We start from the raw sequence: 20,136 nt of genomic DNA on the forward strand, positions 1-20,136 counted from the left end.
AAATCAAATTTAGGGATCGAATCATATTTTTTTAAGACTCCTCTGCACTTAACCTTATTTGATGACCATATACTTTTAGATGAAGACCTTAATTAATGGCAATAAAACTAGCAATGTTGAAGGATTTCTTGAGACTTGTGAGATTTAAGTGTACAACCTTTTTGAAAAAACATTCATTAGTTAGCGCCTGCTTGATAACCTTACCAGTAACAGTTTTTGGTGTTTTTCTATTCTGAGAAACGGAAAAACACCTAAAAAGTGCTTGATGAGCAGTGTTCCATAGAAATTGTTCTTGGGTGGATAAATCAAAATTTATGCTCCCTGGAAGGCTTTTGAATTTCTCAGCATAAACTTGACAAGTTGTTCCCGATAAAATGTTGTCATTTGTTCATTTTGAGAAAGCACCTTGTGACCGAAGGGAAAGAGAAGGGGAAGAGCAGGAGTAGAGGAGGAGACCCCTACCTGCAACTCCTGAGATATCAAGGTAAGAACAGCCCTCTCTCGCTCTCTCTCCCTCTCTCTCTCGCTTCCTCTCTCACAGGCTCTGCAACTCATACCCTAAATCAATTTTTAGGTATGGATTTTAAGGATTTTAGGGATTTCTTGAGCAAAATCGATTTTTAGGTATTGATTTTAAGGATTTTAGGGATTTCTTGAGAAAAATCATGGGTGGAGGAGGAACCATTAGAGCTGCAGCCAAGGTTGCCAGTTTCAGTGTTAATGGCGGTCTGCGAGGTTCCCCATTGGTGCCAACTGCAGAGTAGTCAATGGCGATTGCCTCCTAAAAGGTTTCAAGGCCTACGACTTCTATCGTCTCGTCAGTGTCCATAGAAGAAGGGAGGTCTTCCTTCTTGCTTTCTGGTCAGAATGGGAAGATTGATGCATCTGTTCAAAGGCCGTTATGGGACGATGATTGGGAATTTGCTTTGTATGAAGAAGACCTGCATGTAGATTCAATGACTCCAATGCCTAGAGTTGTCGTTGGAGGAGTTCCAACAATGGAGGAAGCCACAGAGGCTACTTTCGAATTGAAAGATGCCCTAGAGCAGTAAATTCCTTTTTCGTATTTCTACTTCGTTTATTTCCCTTTAGAAATTTCCTGGGTTTTTATTATGCACTATGGAACTCATTGCTTTGTTTGTGTTCAGTTGTTCTCCTATTTGATCTTTACTAATTTACTAGTAGGACATTCAATTCATTGGTTTCTCTGTGTTCAGTAGTTCTCATATTTGGTTTTTACTAATTTACTTGTAGGATAATCTTTTGTGAACTCGGTTGGACCAAACTAATGAAATGTGCATTCTGTAATTTGCATTTTTTGGGAGTGGGAGAGGGGACGAGGGGTAGGTAAGAAAAAGATTTTATTGTTAATACAATAAAAGAGAAGATATAATTGTGTATAATAACAACAAAAAAAGAGCTGAAGCCTCAAAGACCCACAGAGGTGGCTAAGCAACTGCAATACAGAAGAGTCCCTATGAATCCTGCACAGAGGTGGCTAAGCAACTACACACTTAGAATTTTAATCCAATTTTTTGATTATCTTCATTTTTATAAAGTCATATAAATGTATGCATATGTTGTATAACAAAACAAGGTTAAAATATTTTTCCAGACAAAATTCAAGTAGAATCCAACTGACAAACTCAGGGTAACCAAACAGTCTTACATATGGATTCAGAAGGATTCCACTTGACAGACCTAGTGCAACCAAACAGTTTTTCAGCTGGATTCCACATGACAGACCTAGGGTAACCAAACAGGTTTTTTTATCCGAATCCAGATCCACATGAACCAGATTCTTATGAAGCTGATCAAATTTAAGAATCCAACTCGTTTGACACCTTCAACCAAACACAACCTACATGTTCCACGAAACAGATTTTATCAAGCACCAATTGTCAAACCCTGCTCCTGATTGGCGGGAATTTTGATTGAAGGATAGGAACCCCTAATCAGGCAACCAAGAACATTGTGGAGTAGCACTCCAGTGGTTGAGATTGACGAGGAAACATTGAGGATGACCTCTTACATGCCTTTCAGTAGATGGATCACTGACCCTTGCTCCTGTACAGATCACAGCATCATATATTGCCTAAACCCCAAGTAATCTCTCTCCTCTTCACAACTGTGGGACCCACCCCTGGAAAAGTGTGTAAAGACCTCTAAGTGGCATGTGGGGACAAAGCCCTGACCATGGGTCAAACCCTTATGCAAACCCCACTGAGATTTAGCCTTGCTAAAATCTCTAGGCGATGCAGACAAGGCCCAGAGACATCGCCCAAAGTGTGAAACAGCATATTTAATTGATTTTAAATTGTGGGGACCACTCACATTGGACATGGGCACCCTCCATAGGTAGAGGGGAGTCTGAGGGACCACCTCATACCCTTGGTTCACTGTGGACCCCACCAGTGTGCCCAGAATGGCCATGAATGCAGTCAAAAATGCATTTTCAAAAGGGACGTTAGCTGCAAAATAGACCCTAAGGAGGGCTGGGCCTATAAATAGATGAGCCTTAGGCTCATTTTAAGCCTTTGCTACTGCTCATTTCGTGGAGAGGAAAAGAAGAGAAAAAGGAGAGAAAGAAGAAAGGAGGGGGAAGCTGCTCACACACACCTGGGCCTAGATTTCGTGGCACCCCAGCCCTACTTAGGTAAACATCTCCATGTCCATACCTGCTGCCCTCTCTGAATCCCTATGTTATGAATGGATTTTTGCTCTCTGGCAGCCCAGAATAGCTGGGATCTGCCTTGAACTGCTCCAAATCTGCCATGCAAGTACAAAGCATGCAAGATCTGAGAAGTTTAGCTTATTTTATGAGGCTGATATGCTGGTCTTGGAGCCGAGATCTGGCTGTGCCCAGCTGCACTGCCAGATGCACTGTTAGACTGCTGAATGGAACCCTAGATGCAAGCCCTGGCTGCATAGGACCAAGCCCTAGGTCGAAGCAGGCCTAAAACATCATTTTACATCTGTTTCCAGCCTTGCATATGACCAAAATCCAGATCTGCAACTGGAGAAAACCCTATGATACTATTCACTGGGCAGTCTGGGCAGCCTCTTGCAGCCAAGTGGTGGGCCCAGTGGAAAATCCACATGGACCATGATGAAGATCACCCCAGGGGTTACCTTAAGCCCTAACATGCATGGGTTGATGATTTGATCACTGCACATGAGCCACAACCTAGGGATCTCAGCCCATTGTCGATTTGAAGACTCTGGGCGATCCACTGGACGATGCACTCAACGCCCAGTGATGGTATTGCTGCAGTTTTTGCAGTTTGGCTTGGGGTCCTCACCCAATGGTCATGGAACTGTATGGGAAGGGGGAAAATGACCTAAATGCCCCTCCCCACATCAGTCCATATGGGGGAAATGCTTGGGAACCCAAGTGGGCCCCGCAGGAGTTGGAAACCCTGCCTGTGCTTGGTCCCATAGCACTGTCAGGCTGAGGAGAGCATAGTAAGCCTATTATATCCTAGGATCATGTACCACTATTGAAAATGACCAATATACCCTTGGCCACTGTCTCTGGATGATGCACTGGGACATAGACCTAAGGCCCAGTGCAAGGACCGAAGAATTCCAAGTGAAGACCAACTAAACACCGGGTCAACCCAGTGAGCATAGATCAACCCTAGGATCTCCAAGGACAGATTTAAATATAAAATGACAACTTTTGATTTATATCTAGGATTTGATCCCGTGCTCGAGGCCTACAACCAGACTGCTGTTGGAATTGAGTTTACGACCGAGTTCTTAGAACCAGACTCAGGTGAGTGAAATATTATCATATGTGTACATGTAATCTGTGATGCTGTGCCGGCAATTAAATTCAAATTGTAAATGCTGTGTTACTTAAATTTCAATTAAATTATTCAATTGTTACACATGGACTGTCTGTTGATCAACACTGTGAATCTTATCTGATGATTGTGATTGTTAGACTAGATGCCGTAGACGGCTTGGAAATGAGGCCTGTGGTAGCCCGTAGTATGGGATATGGTTGACACCGCCTGACTCATACGATGCCATATAGACATGGGGTTAGAGTTTCATCACCCGTGCTATGCACCCTTACCAACAGGGGTTAAGGTGTTGGATGCCTGTGGGGGAGACCATATGTATATATGAGAAAAGAAAAGAAATGAAAAGAAATATGTTTGCACCGGAATGGTGAATGAATGAAAAGAAATGTGTTTGCACTGGAATGGTGAATATGGGCTATAAGACAAAAAAGAAAAGTGAAAAGGAATGGATTGCCCCACGGGTTAATCACAGAGGGTTGGTCGGGCCGACCTTGGTGAACGGATGCGGGGGCTTACTGGTCCTCTCCGCTAACTCAATGGGTGTATCGCGGGAAGGGGTAACCAAGCCCACACCAGGGATACATGTATTGGGGATTATAGTAGCACAGACTTAACTTAGCTGTATTGATAGGTGGCTAATAATAAATCTGGACATGCATATCATGTAGGATCATGTGGATTGTGGTTGCACGTGCATGCATGATGATATGTTTTGCTCACGAGCTTAGTGGGGCTCACACTCTGTTATATATGTTTTTCTTAAATGATTTTGCAGATCGATGCCACTGTGGCATGGAGGCTCGTTACGAGGAGGAGAGCCATTGTGATTATGACATTGTTGGTATGGACTCCGACGAAGGTCGTGCCGATGATGCGTGCATTCTCGGTGGTCGTTGATGAAGACCAGTGAAGAGTGTACTTGATGCTTTTTGTCTTGGGGACTCCTTTTTATTTTTTACAGGAGTTTATCCCCGTCTTATCAGTGGTTCAGTTGTAGTTTCTTATTTCTCTTTTTGGGGTTGCGACAGCTCACCCTGTATATATATGTATATATTTACTTTGGCTTTTGCTTTTGTCAGCTTTATTGTTTTAGTTTGTGGTTTGTTGGGGAAATGTTTCAGGACAAACTCACTTATGTACATATTATGATCATTTCCCGTATTGCTCTTTCTCTTTGTTATTGCAATTGTAGTTTATCTGCAGCACTTTGATCTTACTTGTAGTAATGTGATGAATGTGGATCCGTGAATGTATTAACTGCTTCTAGATCCATGGGATTTGGCGGATTGCCGTTAAGCAATTCAGATCACCTACCTAATCCTCCCAGGGGGTGGTTTGGGATGTGACAAAGCTTGGTATCAGAGCGTGAGGCTCTTCTTACATTCATGGAATGCAGATTAGGGTTAATAAGCTACCAACAATTAAAACATGTAATAATTAAAAGCTACAAGGGAGGTAGATGCAATTAAGTAAAAGATGCATAAATTCCATTAAACTAAAAGCAACTATGTCTGAGCCACTACATAAGCTTTAATTACATGTACTGCAACTAAATTGAATCATAAGCTGACAAAAAAAAAAACTGAAACTAAATACATCTCAAACAAATAAAAAGAGTACATAAGCCAAAAAAAAAGGATAGTCTGAACCACGTAGCATAAAAACATCGGAAGCTGATCGGAGAACTACTTAGTAGGAGGAAAATCACCCCAAGGAGGCTGTGTCTGGCATGAGTCAACTTGGTAGAATCTGTCCCAAAAATCTAAGCGCTACTCCACATATCCCACCCTGCTCTCCAGAGATGTGAAGCCCTGATCCATCCTGGTCGACATATCAGTAAGCTGAGTGCTGAGGCTCTGAAATGTGACATCATCTATGCCTACTCAGAAGACCCTGGAACCTGAGAACTGGTGGCACCTGTCACCTCAGAGGTAGGTAAGTCTATAAACTGTGTGCCAACACCCTCGAAGTTGCCCTGACCTACACCCTGCTCCTCTCCATGCTCGCCCTAGATGTCTCCTCCTGTCACACCCCAAACCACCCCCTGGGAGGATTTAGGCAAGTGACCGGATATCCTACGACATCCGCAATCCCCAAGGATCAAGAAGCAGTACTTACATGTCACAAACCACACAATGAGGGTAAAATGATAATAAAAGAATATCAGAGTGCAACAGAATTTAGACTACCCACAGATGGTTTATATTATTGATAATAAGATCCCAAATACCTATGTTATACCATATACATATCCATTTATGTTCAATAAGTACATTATCTTGGTCATTACACTTCTTGAAAGAAAGAAACTTAGATAATAACAAAATCGTCGCTATGCAACAAGATGAGGAAGATCTATGATTCCATCGACAGCTTCCTCGCCCATTGGCAAACCCGTTCCTGTAAAGTCAACTAAAAGAGAATATACAAGAGTGTGAGCTCCACCGAGCCCGTGAATGAAATGTAAACCATGCATGCACATGCAAGCACAACCAAATGAGTCCTACATGAGGTGCAATTCATTTTATTTATTAGCCACCTAACATCACAACTAAAGCAGGTTAGTGCTACCACAATCCCCAATACATGTTACGCCTTCCCACGATACACCCATTGAGTTATCGGAGAAAACCAGTCGGTTCCAGCATCCCTTTCCAAGGTTAGCCCGACTGGCCCTCTGGATTAACCTGTGGGACAATCCATTTCTTTTCTGGCTTATAGCCCATATGCACCATTCCGGTGTCCTTTTCATTTCTTTTCTCTTTTCTCATATTCAGATGGTTGCCCCCACAGGCATCCAACACCTTAACCCCTGTTGGCAAGGGTGCATAACACGGGTGATGAATCTCTAACCCCATGTCTATATGACATTGTATGAGTCAGGTGGTGTCTACAGTATCCCATAATACGGGCTACCACAGGGCTCATTTCCAAGTCGGCTACGGCATCTAATCTAGCAATTCCACATACAAGCATTATCATCCATTTCCAATGTTCATCAGATAAGATTCAGAATTCAAATGAGAATATAAAACAATTTAAAGTAATTAAAGACAGTAAATATTGTTGTTGTTGTCATGACCCATCAGTCATGTTACACCTGCACTCATGGTGTAGTTCCACTCACCTTGGTTTGATCCTTACTGGTTCAGATGTTTGTTCAGTTCCGGTCGGTATCTGGCTGTGCACCTTGAGCACGGAAACAAATCCTAAAGTAATAAATCAGAAATATGTTATTTTAATTATTCAAAATTGTTTTGGATAACCTAGTGTTAGTCTAGGCTCCTAGGTCTAACTCGGTGCTCAGTTCGAGATCACTTTGAATTCTCTGGGTCTTGCACTGAGCTTTAGGCCCATGTCCCGGTGCCTCATCTGGAGAATGTGGCTTAGGGTCAATATGGTATTTTACCACTGTAGTACATGGTCCTAGGTCACAATAGTGTTACAACACAGCCCCTAGGTCAGCAGTGCTACAGGACCAACACAGACAGGGTTTCTAAGCCCTACGGGGCCCACTTGGGTACCCAAGGTATACATAATTATGGACAGATGTGAGGAGGGATATTTTGGTCATTTTCCACCTCCTTACACTGTTTATAGTCCATATGTGTAGGTCCCCTAAGTCAAATCGGCAAAACAGTGAAGTTTCCATTCACTGGGTGATGTCTGCATCGCCCAGTGCCATCACCCAGAGATTGCAAAACCGGGATTAGCCTGAGATTCCAAGGTTTTGAACCACAGGCAGTGTATGGATCCTCTCCTCATGCATGTTAGGTCATCTTGGACCCCCAGGGGTATACTTTGCACTGGTCCTTGTGGATTTTCACCTAGGCCCACCACTTGGCTGCCAGAAGCTGCCCAGACAGCCCAATGAATAGTAACCCAGCATAGCTTCAGCTGCAAGCCACGGTTTTGGCTGGTTTTAGGTATAAAATAGTAATCCAAAGCTGCTACCACCTAGGGGTAGGTTCCATGCAGCCAGGGCATGCACTCAGGACTTCAAACAGTCAAACAACAGTGCATCTGGCAGTGCAGCCATGCACAGCCAGATTTCGGCTTCAAGACCAGCAAAACAGATCTGTATTTTTACTCAAATATCTCAGATCTTCCATGCTCCATTCTTGCATGGCAGATCTGGAGCAGTTCTAGGCAGTTCCTAGCTGTTCTGGGCTGCCAGATGGCTAGAAACTCATCCAAACAATAGAGATCTAAGGAGAAAGACAGTAATAGCAGCAAGGCAGCAGGTATAGTTGTAGTTTTATACCTGAGAACAGCCAAGAATGGCTGCTGGAGCTGGGCTTGGTGGCAGGGACAGCTTTCCCCCCCTTCTTTCTTCTTCTTTCCCTTCCTTCCTTCTTCCTCTCCTTCTCTTTTCTCTCTTTTCTCTCTTCTTTTCTCTCCCACGGATTCAGCAGTAGAAATAGGTTCTAAAATGAGGCTGAGTCTTCTTATTTATAGACTATTAAGTTACTAGGGTCTGTTTGGCCCAAGCTGTCCCAAGGTCAAAATGCATTTTTAGGCTAATTCTCCCTCATTTTAGCCACATAGGTGGGGTCCACAGGGGTCCAAGGGTATGAGGTGGTTCCCTAGACTCCCTTCATCCTATGGAGGGTTCCCATGTCCAATATGGGTGGTCCCCACAGATTTAATCATTAAATTAATGCATTTTTGCACTCTGGGTGATGTCTCTGGGTGATGTGTGCATCGCCCAGAGAATTCATCTGCAAAATTGTTTGGATTGAAATGAAATTTCAGTCCATTTAGACACATAATTGGATCATGGTTCCTTCTAAAAAAATGAAGGTATATGAATCTAGTTTCTACGAAAATTGTATTCAAAGAAAAAAATGATTGGATTATGAAGTTATGATATTTTTATTACGCAAAGGTCAACCTGTCAAAACAGCAGGATCCGATTTTGACAGCAACTTGAGCTAAATTTTTAGCTAACTTAGAGACATAACTAGGTAATAGTGTCTTCTAACAAAATGCATCCCTATGAGTCTAGTTTCCAACAAAATTGGAATCAATACAAATGAAGTTCGGGTGGTGGAGTTATATCATTTTAACTAAGAGAAGGTCAATCTGTAAATTACCAGAATTTGTCATTTATGTTGGGATTTAAGATGTATGTATGGAATTGGGTTCTCATCATCAAATCAATCATGAAAATTGATGTTTGGGTTTAAAAATGCTTTATCAAAAACATTTGAGGTGATGAGGGTCATCATTAGTTTAGCCTAGAACTAGGATTTTTGTCCAATGGTCCTAGAATCAAGGGATGGTACCTTCCTTAGCCAGTACATTTGGTGGTGAGCTGTACAGTCACAAGGAGTTGGTGTTTGCCTTCTTAATGGTATGTAGATCCTCAGCAATGGGGCTACCTCATTATGTTCAACCTCGGGTTCAATGCACCATAGTATACTGGTAGCCTTGACCCTCAAATTTTGGGCTTTCAACAAAAATTCCAATTAGCCCCTATTTTTGGGTAGGGGATTTACACCTCCAATATCACCCTGCTCCACATCATGCTCATCTCCAAGCATAATCATCTCCTCCTCCTCTGGTGGATCACCCCCTGGCACCTTCATCTTCAGAATCGAGGTATTGTCGATAGGCCTGGACCTATCCTTCTCTGCATACTCACCCTCCAAAGGAACCTCGAAATGCCGAAAGACTAAAGTGAGGAACTTCCCATATGGAAGGTTCCCATCAGACGGGTTCTGTGCGTGATACAACATGACCTGAAGCAATAGATATGGGAGGTTTATGATCGGACCTCCTCTGCCAGCTCCCAATAGACAATATGTGATGTAGGCTGTCAGCATAGATATGCTACCCCTATTCCTGCCCTTGGGGTAGATATTGTAGGTATCACACCTACTGATCACACGACCACTAGGCTTATAGGAAGCCTCAGACTTGAGTGTGCTCTCAGACCCAGTCAAAACCCTGAAGACCCTCCTCCTAGTCTCCAAGGAAAACATCTCAAAAATGTCAACTCAAGGCTTATAGTAACACCTCTCTCCAGTATTGGGTAGTCCCAATATCCCTGCTAGTGAAGCAGTGGTCAAACTGATGTCCACTCCCTTCACCCTGCTCTCCAACCTGAACTCTTGTGCCCCAGATGGCACCAAGTTACAATAAAAGTACCGAACCAAGTTAGGGTAACAAGGCTCGGTAGGTGTCAACATAGAGGTCCAACCCAAAATATTGAACCTGGTAAAAAGACTGTACTGATGGAACTCATCCACCTGTACTACTCGGCCGTTCACAATCTTTAAGGATCTAAAGTTCTTCCAATCCCTAGCATGCTCATAGTTAGAAAAGTGGAATCGATCGAACTCGGGTTCCTCCGAAGAGGAATCGTCCCTAGGTGAGGATGGTAGCACTGAGGATGATGAAGAATCCTCAGTCTCAACTCGAAGTCTCTTCTGTGCCACGGATTTCCTAGCCGTACGATGGCTAGTAGACATTTTGCTACAAAAAGAGAAGAAAAGAGGTAGTTAGGGCAAGAAAATTCAATAAAACCCTAGCTAATGTAAGGAGAAACAAAAAGAAACCTAGAATAGTGAAAGCAAGTAAGAAACCTTACCTAAGCACGTGAGGATTCGCAAGGAACTCGAAGAAATGCAAGGATTTGGTGTGGGAACAGTCACACTACCCTCCAAGGAGCTTCTCCAAGTGTTTAGAGGAGTTTAGAAGAAGTTAGGTATGAAATGGGCCCCTCTCGGACTCATATACCTGCGCCCCAATTCTCTGGGCGATGGCACTGGGCGATGTGCCTAACGCCCAGAGACATCGCCCAGCGAATGCATTTTTGCTGTTTTTGAAAATTTGCACATAGGAACTTGGGTAATGCCTAAAATAGCCTTAATAGGCATGGAAACGTAAACTTTTATGAAATGATATAAAAAAAAATTTATAAAAAAAAATAATGAATAATTAAATAAATACAATAATGCATTATGAGATAAATCACTTATTGCCTAATGACCCATAAAAGGGGAAATGGCTATCACTTGGAAAATTCTAGCACAAGACACATAGGAATTTGAGATTTTCTTTTGGTGCCTAAATATTTAATAAAAAAAATATGTATACGATTATTGGAAATAACTTGTATGTAAATAATTGATATTATGTGCATGATACTGTGATGTACAAATCAAATGGTGTGGTGCTATGTGAAACTAAACATAGATATGTAGGTATGTTGTAATACATATTTACGACGTGCGAAGAGTGTAGGTCTTACCATACCCATAACCTAGGTCAGACCGGATTAGGACTAGTCAGGTTGTCAAGTTATTCTGAAAATAGTAGACGCTAAGGTACCTCAAGCCAACCTAATTATGTTTTTACTATTTGTAGTTGCTTATTTTTCCTATAGCCTGTACTTAATTCTTCTAATTAAGTATAACCTGATGCTTAGAACCTCTCTATTACAGAACCTATTAGCTCAGCCAAGCCTGGAGACCCTAACACCATGATCTATATTAGACAGCTGAGAGAGAGATTGAGACGGATACGTCTAGTGCTACCCCGATCAGAGAACCAATTGGATTTTTATCTAGCCATTACTGCCATTAGTGGACCCAGGGAGCGAGACTTTTATATGTCCTTAGCTGAAGAAGTGAGAGCTGACATAGAGTACCTACTTGCGATGGAGTTTGTGATCGGAAGGAAACTGGAAAGGCTTGCCTATTAGAGCAGGTAAGTAATTAAAAGACTTTCTTTAAAAAATTTTGAAACCTCTCATATAGTGTCATGAATAGCTTACCATTACATAAAATGTTAAGAAACAAGAACACAAACAAAAGATAGGAGAAACACCTCATAACAAATAGGAGAACATATCTAACAATATACCTTACTGGCAGACCCACATGAATTCACTGGAATTGTGGACTAGACGTGTACATGTACTAACTAGGAATTAAATGTTGACCCCGATAAGCAATATTGGAATATTGAACATGCTGCTCTTTTCAGAGAAGCAACAATGGTCAACACAAGGAAAGGATCACGAGGTGGTTGCGGTGGAAAACGCCCTCGCATTATACCAGAGGTACAACTACTTGATGGAACCGGGGCTCAAGATTTTGAAGCATCGGCTGCTTCATCAGAGGCACCAGCGGCTGCACGAGCCACTGCTGCAGCACCTCAACTGGGAATAGCAGCCGGTGAAGTAAACACTCTCATGACCATAATGATGCAGACCATGCAACAACAACAAGAATTGCTAGGCCAGATGTCTATGCAATTCAAAACTATGATGCATGAGCACACGACGCCACCTCCGCCACCCAACCGGCCAGTACATTTCCCACCACCTGTGCCTCAATGTTTAACAAAAAACTCTACCGCCAAGGTTATGGAGAGATTCAAGAAACTCCAACCACCCGCGTTTTCCAAGATAACTTTAGAGGCGATGCAATCGAAACGGTGGATCAGTGCCCTAGAGAAGGCATTTGAAGTGCTTGAGTGCACAGATGCACAGAAGCTGATATGTGCAGGTTATCAGTTATAGAATGAGGCTGAAGCCTGGTGGAAGGCCACGAAGCCCAATTTGGAAGCCACGCATCCAAATCCCACGTGGAACCATTTTAAAGAAGTCTTCTTCAAGAACTACTTCCCAAAGAGCTTCAGGGACAGGAAAGAAGCTGAGTTTACCGCACTGGTACAAGGGACCAAGTTAGTGTTGGATTACCAACAATGGTTTGAAGACCTGTTCCACTTCGCTCCAGAACACCTGAGAGGGGATGTTAGTAAGGCAAAGAAATTTGAGAAGGGACTCAAAACCGAGATTGGATCGGTACTGTAAATTATGGACATCCGGGATTATGCTCAAATGGTCAACAAGGCAAAGACAATGGAAGACAGATTTAGAGAGAAGGAGAAAGACAAAGCTGCGATGTCATCTGTAGGTAAGAGGCCAAATAATTTCCAGACCTATGGCTGGCCAAATAAAGCCTACCGTGGAACCAATTCGTATTCCAACTCGACTCAATATCGTAGGCCGAATGTGGGTCAAACCTATAAGTACTGTGGTCCTCGCCATGACGGGGTTTTCGCAGCCTTATCGGTGACAAGAAGGATTATATGGGTAATGTTGTCAATGGACGAAAATGAAATCAGGGGATTGGGGTCATACATTAAAATATACAAAAATGATGTGAAGTTGCCACCTAGGGTTAGGGCCTAGGACCCATTAAGTGTAACCCTATCCGTTGTGAACGGAATCAGGCTACATGACTCCATATGGTCCGATTATAGGTTCTAGGTAAGGGGTCAGGTTACGAGTGTGGGAAGGTGTTAGGCACCCACCTCGCCCGGCCGAAACCGGTCTCTCTGTAATAGATGCTACAAAATGACAAAATACTCTCTCTCCCTTTTATTACGGGGGGAAACACTATGAACTACATTATGACATTATGAACTACATTAGATATACAAAATGTACACTAAAATGATGAGACACAAAAGGACTACATTGAATCGATAAAAAATGCAGTATTTATACCTGTGCGAATGTATTCCCTTGGCTCAGGGGAGACGGATGAATGCACCGAGGTCAATTCCTTTTGGGCAGAATAACGACTCTTTTAAGTAGTTTGGTAGTAAACAACTGGATAGAATAACGTCTGTAATGGGGGGTTTCACTTGTTATCCATGCACTGACGGGATAACTGACTCTAAGAGCAGAATCGCTCTACATTCGGATGGGTAATCGAAGGATCTACCCACGCCGAAAGGGCTTCACTCACTCACACACTCACAAGAGAAAGAGGGAGAAAAGAAGGTGAAAAAGGGAGAAAAAGGGATAGAAACCTCCTATGGAGGGTCTCCCTACCCGAGGAGCTTCTTCCAAATAAGGGAGGGTGATCCTCTCCCCTGGCCAGATAACACCTCCATAGCGCCGTGGAGATGTCCACGGCTCCTTGGGAGACTTTTCCACAGCGCCGTGGGTGACGTCAGTAGGCTGATGTCACACCCATGGAAAAAGTACAGTGGTGCCGTAGTGGGTCCCCACAGTGCCGTGGAAATGTCCACCGCGCCGTGGGGGCGCAATGCCAATTTTCCTTGATTTTGGACCTTAAATGGGCTCCTTCAGCACTGGGGTTCTATCTGGGCCCGTGGGCTTTCTCTTCAGGGCTTTTCTTCTCCTTTTTGACTCCTTTTGAAAATTTTCTGTCGGGGGGCTGCCTGTCCCCTAGACCCCCATAGCCCGCTAACCGGCTAGCGAGACCGCAGTGGTTGGGGAAGGTGAGCAGTACCTCCTTCAGCATTTGGTAAAAGGGTCATTTTAGGGATGTTAGGGTGATTTGGCTTAGAGTCCTTCTTGAGAGAGATACCGATGTCTGTCCGTGTCCTATTCTCATCATCGCCAAGCAGGTGACAAAATTCAGTGTCTATAGTTTGCCCCTCTTTGGTCGAGGCCTGTGCCAACAGCCGAAGGGTAAAGATAAAAGACCAACTAATTTTGTCACCAAGAACATGTACTGCTGACGCTTTGCTCAAAGGTGGTAGAGTTTCCAAAACAGACGGTTAATCACGATGAAAACCTCAAAAGAAAAACTCTCGAAAAACCAAATCTTCATTATGTGATCAGAAATGTGAAGATCGAACTACACACGAGTATAGTGAAGATAAAAAATGTTAACGATTAACTTGTACATGAGTACAAGGAAAATCAGATAATGGATCGATCTTATACACGAGTACAAAGAGGATCATGATGGTGGGTCAATCTGTACACGAGTATAATGGAGACCAAAAGATTCATGGGGTGATCAAACTATACACAAGTATAGTGAAGATCATAAATGTTAAGGATTAACTCGTACACGAGTACAAGGAAAATCAGATAATGGATCGATCTTGTACACGAGTACAAAGAGGATCAGGATGATGGGTCAATCTGTACACGAGTACAATGGAGACCAAAAGATTCATGGGGTGATCAAACTATACATGAGTATATTGAAGATTAGAAATGTTAATGATTAACTCGTACATGAGTATAAGAAAAATCAGATAATGGATCAATCTTGTACACGAGTACAAAGGGGATCAGAAGACTCAAATGGTAATCTATCTATAAACGAGTGTAGTTGTAATTAGAATAATCAATGGGGAATTAAGCTATGTATGAGTATAGCAAGGATCAAAAGGATCAAATTGCACGAGAGTGCGAAACCATGCGTGAATCTGGTATAATCGAAAGATCAAACTAACAGTGATCCAAAAAACCAAATGCGCATGAGTGCAGAAGTGGTTAAGGGCTTGGTCAAACTATACACGGGGCCAAATGATTGGAGTACGTGAACTCAACAGTAATCAGATAGTCTAATCGCACGTGAGTGCAGGAATGATTGAAGGTTTGGTCAAACCGTACGAGGGTCTGATGGAATTAAATGATCAGAGACCAAGCTACATATGAGTTCTACCATGATTAGATGAGTAGGTTGCATGCAAGTATAATGGAAATGAGAACTCAGATGGTTTATGATCAAGACATTGGTTAGGGAAACGCAATCCTATGCATGTGTAGCCATGATGAAAATGGAAAAGCAATCCAACATGTATACCATTAGATGCCAAGTAGTACATGGGCACTATGGTGATGAAAATTAGATAGTATATGAGTGTTGTCATAATCAGAATGCTGAAATGCTTAAAGGACAATGCAATCTTATGCACACGGATCCATGATGTCAATGGCAAAGAAGTCTACCATTAAAACTCAGGTAGTTTGTATTATGATCCAAAATGCAACAAAAAGAGTAATTTTTATTATTATTATTATTATTTATTTATTTTTTATTTGTTATTTTTATTATTTGTTATTTTTTTTGCATGCAAAGGGAATCATAGTCCTCATGCAAACAGGAAAACACAATCTCATGCAAGTAATCAATTTTATGCAAATGTTTATGATACAAATAAAGCAATCACATGCAACCATAGGTACTTACCAATATTCTCCATTTTTGTGTTGCACAAGACTTGTCTTTCACAAAAGCTTAGTGAACAATTGCATGTTACAACATCACAAAAAAAAACCTTGGCAGAGAAATCTAGGATTTACTCGAACAATTTTATTTTCTCTTTTTTTTTTTATATTTTTATTTTTTAAAAAAAACTTTATTTGTTAGAGAAATTTATTTTGAATACTTATAGTTATTCACATTCTGACTTAGTAATGCACAATTCCACATAGGCATATTATTTACATCCTCTTACACATGTAGGCTCGACAAACATCGATTGGCCAACATTGAATGGGTGTTGGGTGAACTTTTGGCAAAGCAAGTCAAAGGATAAATTGAAGGAATGTGTATGAACAAGATGGGTGGATAGGTTACCCTTCCCTTCCTTCATGGAGAGTCATGGCATTTTATCCTAGACAGTATCATCCTTCTCCGTTTGTACGGTCATTTCGCCCTTTAGGCTGAGACTCTTCATGATTGGGAGTCGATCCTTATGGCCAACATGCCCTTTTAAGTCCACATGCTCTTGACTGGTGGATTGTCCCAAGGAAACAAATCTTTTCCCTCATACTCCTTTGTCCTTCTTATCTTGGATAGAGATTGCCTCAGCGACAAGTTGATTTTTCGGGTCATCTTACTAGTTGAGAGGGTGAGTACAATGCTATTGGCATTTAATTCCCTATAAGCCATAAATCTTTCTGATTTTTTTAGACGTGCTTCTTTTTCTTTACACCATCGGATCACATCAAAAAGAGAGGAATACCAGTAGGAAAGGGGAAAAGTAGAAATATGATAGATATGATGCAAGTGAGCAAAAAGGAAGAGTTGGATATGGACGAATGGGAAACTGTACATGTGGGAGGACCGGACTTGATTATTACTTCATCAAGTTGCCTACGTACCCCAAATAGGGATCAAGTCGAACTTAGTTCAGGACAAAGATGACTTGATCTTCAAAGTCTTGATAATTAAGTTTCATCATAGTCAGGTGAGCTCGAAGCTGTCGACGAGAGTCTTATCATCATTTGGCCTGGGAGGGCTTTACTAGGTTGTAATGGGGCTTAGGATTGGATCCAAAGGATGGTAGAGGCTCAAATGTGCCCCTAGGGTCCAACCATGACTCGACACTTCTGCTCCCAAAACTCTACCAAGATTCTGGTAACTGAACTTGTTGGAGAATTTCTTCTTTTTAGTAATGTAATCGAGAAGTTTGGCAATCCCTCTCGTGTCTCAACTGAAGACTTTGGTAATTTCAACCTTGATAGCTTTAACAATATTATCTTCGAAGGAAAAATGGCTATTTTTGCCCCATGGTCTAAGTGCTCCCAATTATTTGCAATGTCTTGAGCCAACGCATCCTCTCTTCTCTCTTTTTTTTTTCTTTTGAACTCTCATTTTTTTCTTTTTGAGATTGGCCTAATTTTGGTTGTGGAGACGGAGCTACTTTTTTTTTTTTTTTTCTAAATCCTTCGAAAACATATTGCCCTTGTGACATCTTACTTCACTGAGAGACCTCTTCCGGTTAGACCCTAGAAGCTAATGGGACATTTTGATGAGCAAGAGGATATATGGATAATGAGGTGTAGGTAGGTCAAAGCGAGTTTTTTGTTTTTTTTTTAAAGGCTAAGACACAATTGGGGGACTAGTGAATTTTGCTATCTCAGGGTTTATTTGAGATGACTAGCGGCCAAAGGGGCCTCCCTTAACAGGCTTTATGAGATGAAATCTTCATCTAGGCTTTCGGCTCGTTTGAAGGGGATCAGATGTATGGAAAGCTCTAGATCTTTGACCATCAAGACTTTGACATTGGAAAATGGGTAGTAGTTTTTTTTTTCCTTTGTTTTTACCAACAGTCATGAAATCATCACAAACTGTTACTTGGATGAATTGAAAAAAGAAAAGGATTGGATAGATGGGAAAGAAACATATTCATTGATAACTATGGAAAACACAGTGGATGAGTTTATAGAAGGAAATTCGACTGAATGAAAACACCTAAAGACCTAAGGGATGCAGACCCAATGATGTCTTTAGTGCGATCCTATCTACACAAGAGTGAAGCACTGTCACTGCTTTGTCACGGGACTGTGTAGTTTATTCCATTAAAAATGTCCTTCTAACCAGAGTTGGGCATTGGATCCATTTTAAGTCAGCCAACGAAACTGATGCTCATCAAGTTAATGACCATAGTTTAACGCCTTCGGGCGACAGTAATGTCCTCAATCAATGTCTTCCCCTGTTCCGTCGAGGAATAAGGAGAACTTTCTTCGATGATTCTACCACTTTGCAGGCTGGCAATGTAAAAGAAGTATTCCCTTTTAAAACCGGTGGTAGCATCAAAAGGATTTTCCCATAAACTTGGGGGAATCTGCTCCTTAGGGACTCCGTTAATCTTACACAAATGATTCCTTATCTTCTCCCAATCGTCCTTTCTGTATCCTCTATTAAAGAAATCCAACAAATTGAATGTTGTAAAAAATGAAAGGTGCAGTGAGGTCGACGCATGATCAGATTTGCATTTGGTTCTTCTCGTGACTCCTGTATCCAATATGGATTGTGGAGGGTATAAAGGACATTCCATTTTGCACAGCTAAATAATTGCTCGAGCCATTGAGTCTGTGTCTGAAATTGAAGAAGGAATTTCATTGTGTTCGACCGAGGGGGAACAAATTCTGGATGCAATTCATCCTGGTTCATATAGGTCAACAATTCTGGAACATGGAAGTTGAATGCTATCACATATCTTTCGAAAAGGTACCAGAGAAAATAAAGGGCTTCAGTAGACAACTGGTAGAGGTCTCTTATCTCGAAGATATTGAAGAAAGGATAATCTGGATGGATAGAAAGTCCTTGGAGGTCGTCATTGCGATGGTTGAGGAGAGTAATTTCATGAAACAAATCTAGGCAATCTTTATTTCTCGATTGTAGGATCTGACGCATGATCTCATCTTGGAGAGGGAAAGGCAAAAGGTCAACCCAAGATTACAATCCTGCCAAAACCTCTTTTTCCTTGATCTCTTTATTGCCTTCAGATTCATTCAGCTTGGTCATATCGGTTGTTGAAGGAAAGGAAGATTCATGGACATCTTGAGCGAACATCATTGATGAAAACTTTCGACCTGTTAGTACCTCTTCTGAAGGAACTGGCAAAGCTTGGATCAAGGAGGTGGGGTCAAACCCTTCTAGATCTTCTTCGAGGGTATTGATTGCCTGATTAACAGACTATTGTTTTGCCCTTGGCTTGAATTTTCCTACTTCCAATAGGTCTTGGATAGCATGCCCGAGTGCAATACATTCATCAATGGGGTGCCCCTTTTGGGTGTGATAGTCACAGTATAGGTCTGGGTTATACCAAGATGGTGGAGGATCCCTCACCGATCGCGGAGGAACCGTACCCAAAAGTCCTAGTTTCTTCAATTCAGCATATGTAAGAGACCTAGCCACACCCAAATCGGTGAACTCACGTTGTCTTGAGTTTGCCATATTCACCTCCGAATTTTGGCTCTGATATTGCATTGTGTGGCTATACTGGCCATGTGCCTTTCTGAACAATTTGTCTTCAATACGCTTCCCTACGGCCATTAGCTCTTCAAAAGTCTTGAGGTGTTGGTAGTAAAGGCAATCATGATATTCTCCGTACAGATTCTCCAGGATTATCCCCCCTGTTCCGCTTCCATCAGACGATCCCACATTTTTACGGCTTTCTCTCTAAACCTCATAATGAAATGGGAGAATTCCTCAGTCGGGCCTTGCCGTAGTGTTCCAACTCTCTCCGTGTAACGTCCACTTCAGTGTTGTATGAGTACTGCTTTGTGAAGGCTTCCACCACTATTGACCAAGTCTAAGTCTGTGCCTGATCCAAATGTGTCAATCATCGCAAAGTAAATCCAACAAGTGAGTAGAGAAAAGTCTGCCCCATTTGATTTTCCATGAGGTCCCAGGATTTAGCCACTGTAGCAAAGATTTTAAGGTGGGCCTTAGGGTCTCCAGTCCCATCAAACTTGTCGAGTTTCCATTTGAAGTCTTTGGGTATCTTTCCTTCAGAGAAGAACACCAAGTCATCTTCAGGCTCCTTGCTAACTGTGTCCTTGACAGCAATTTCAAGCTTTTCAACTTTATCCCTCATCATACGCTCTTTTTTAGTTTCATGATACTCTTGAGGTGCATCGATTACGACATCTTCTTCTTCCATCACAATTCTGACGGGTATCCTGGGCACTGTCGGGGTTACCTCGGGGGTCATTGGTTGAGCACACTCCAGCTCCTCAAGAGTAGGTGTTGTGCCTCCTTGGGATGTGTCTCATACTGTTTGCAAGATTCGCACCATA

At 42.1% G+C, this 20,136-nt stretch overlaps 1 long non-coding RNA gene across 1 annotated transcript; it reads left to right on the plus strand.

The window, feature by feature from the left end:
• Positions 1-658: 658 nt before the first annotated feature.
• On the plus strand, positions 659-19,295 carry LOC122643072. The gene is made up of 3 exons (XR_006330160.1): positions 659-1,048; positions 8,889-8,899; positions 19,284-19,295. It is a non-coding gene; the product is annotated as an uncharacterized LOC122643072 (long non-coding RNA).
• Positions 19,296-20,136: the final 841 nt, after the last annotated feature.

Source organism: Telopea speciosissima, chromosome 10 (genome assembly GCF_018873765.1).
Source record: "Telopea speciosissima isolate NSW1024214 ecotype Mountain lineage chromosome 10, Tspe_v1, whole genome shotgun sequence".
NCBI lineage: Eukaryota > Viridiplantae > Streptophyta > Magnoliopsida > Proteales > Proteaceae > Telopea > Telopea speciosissima.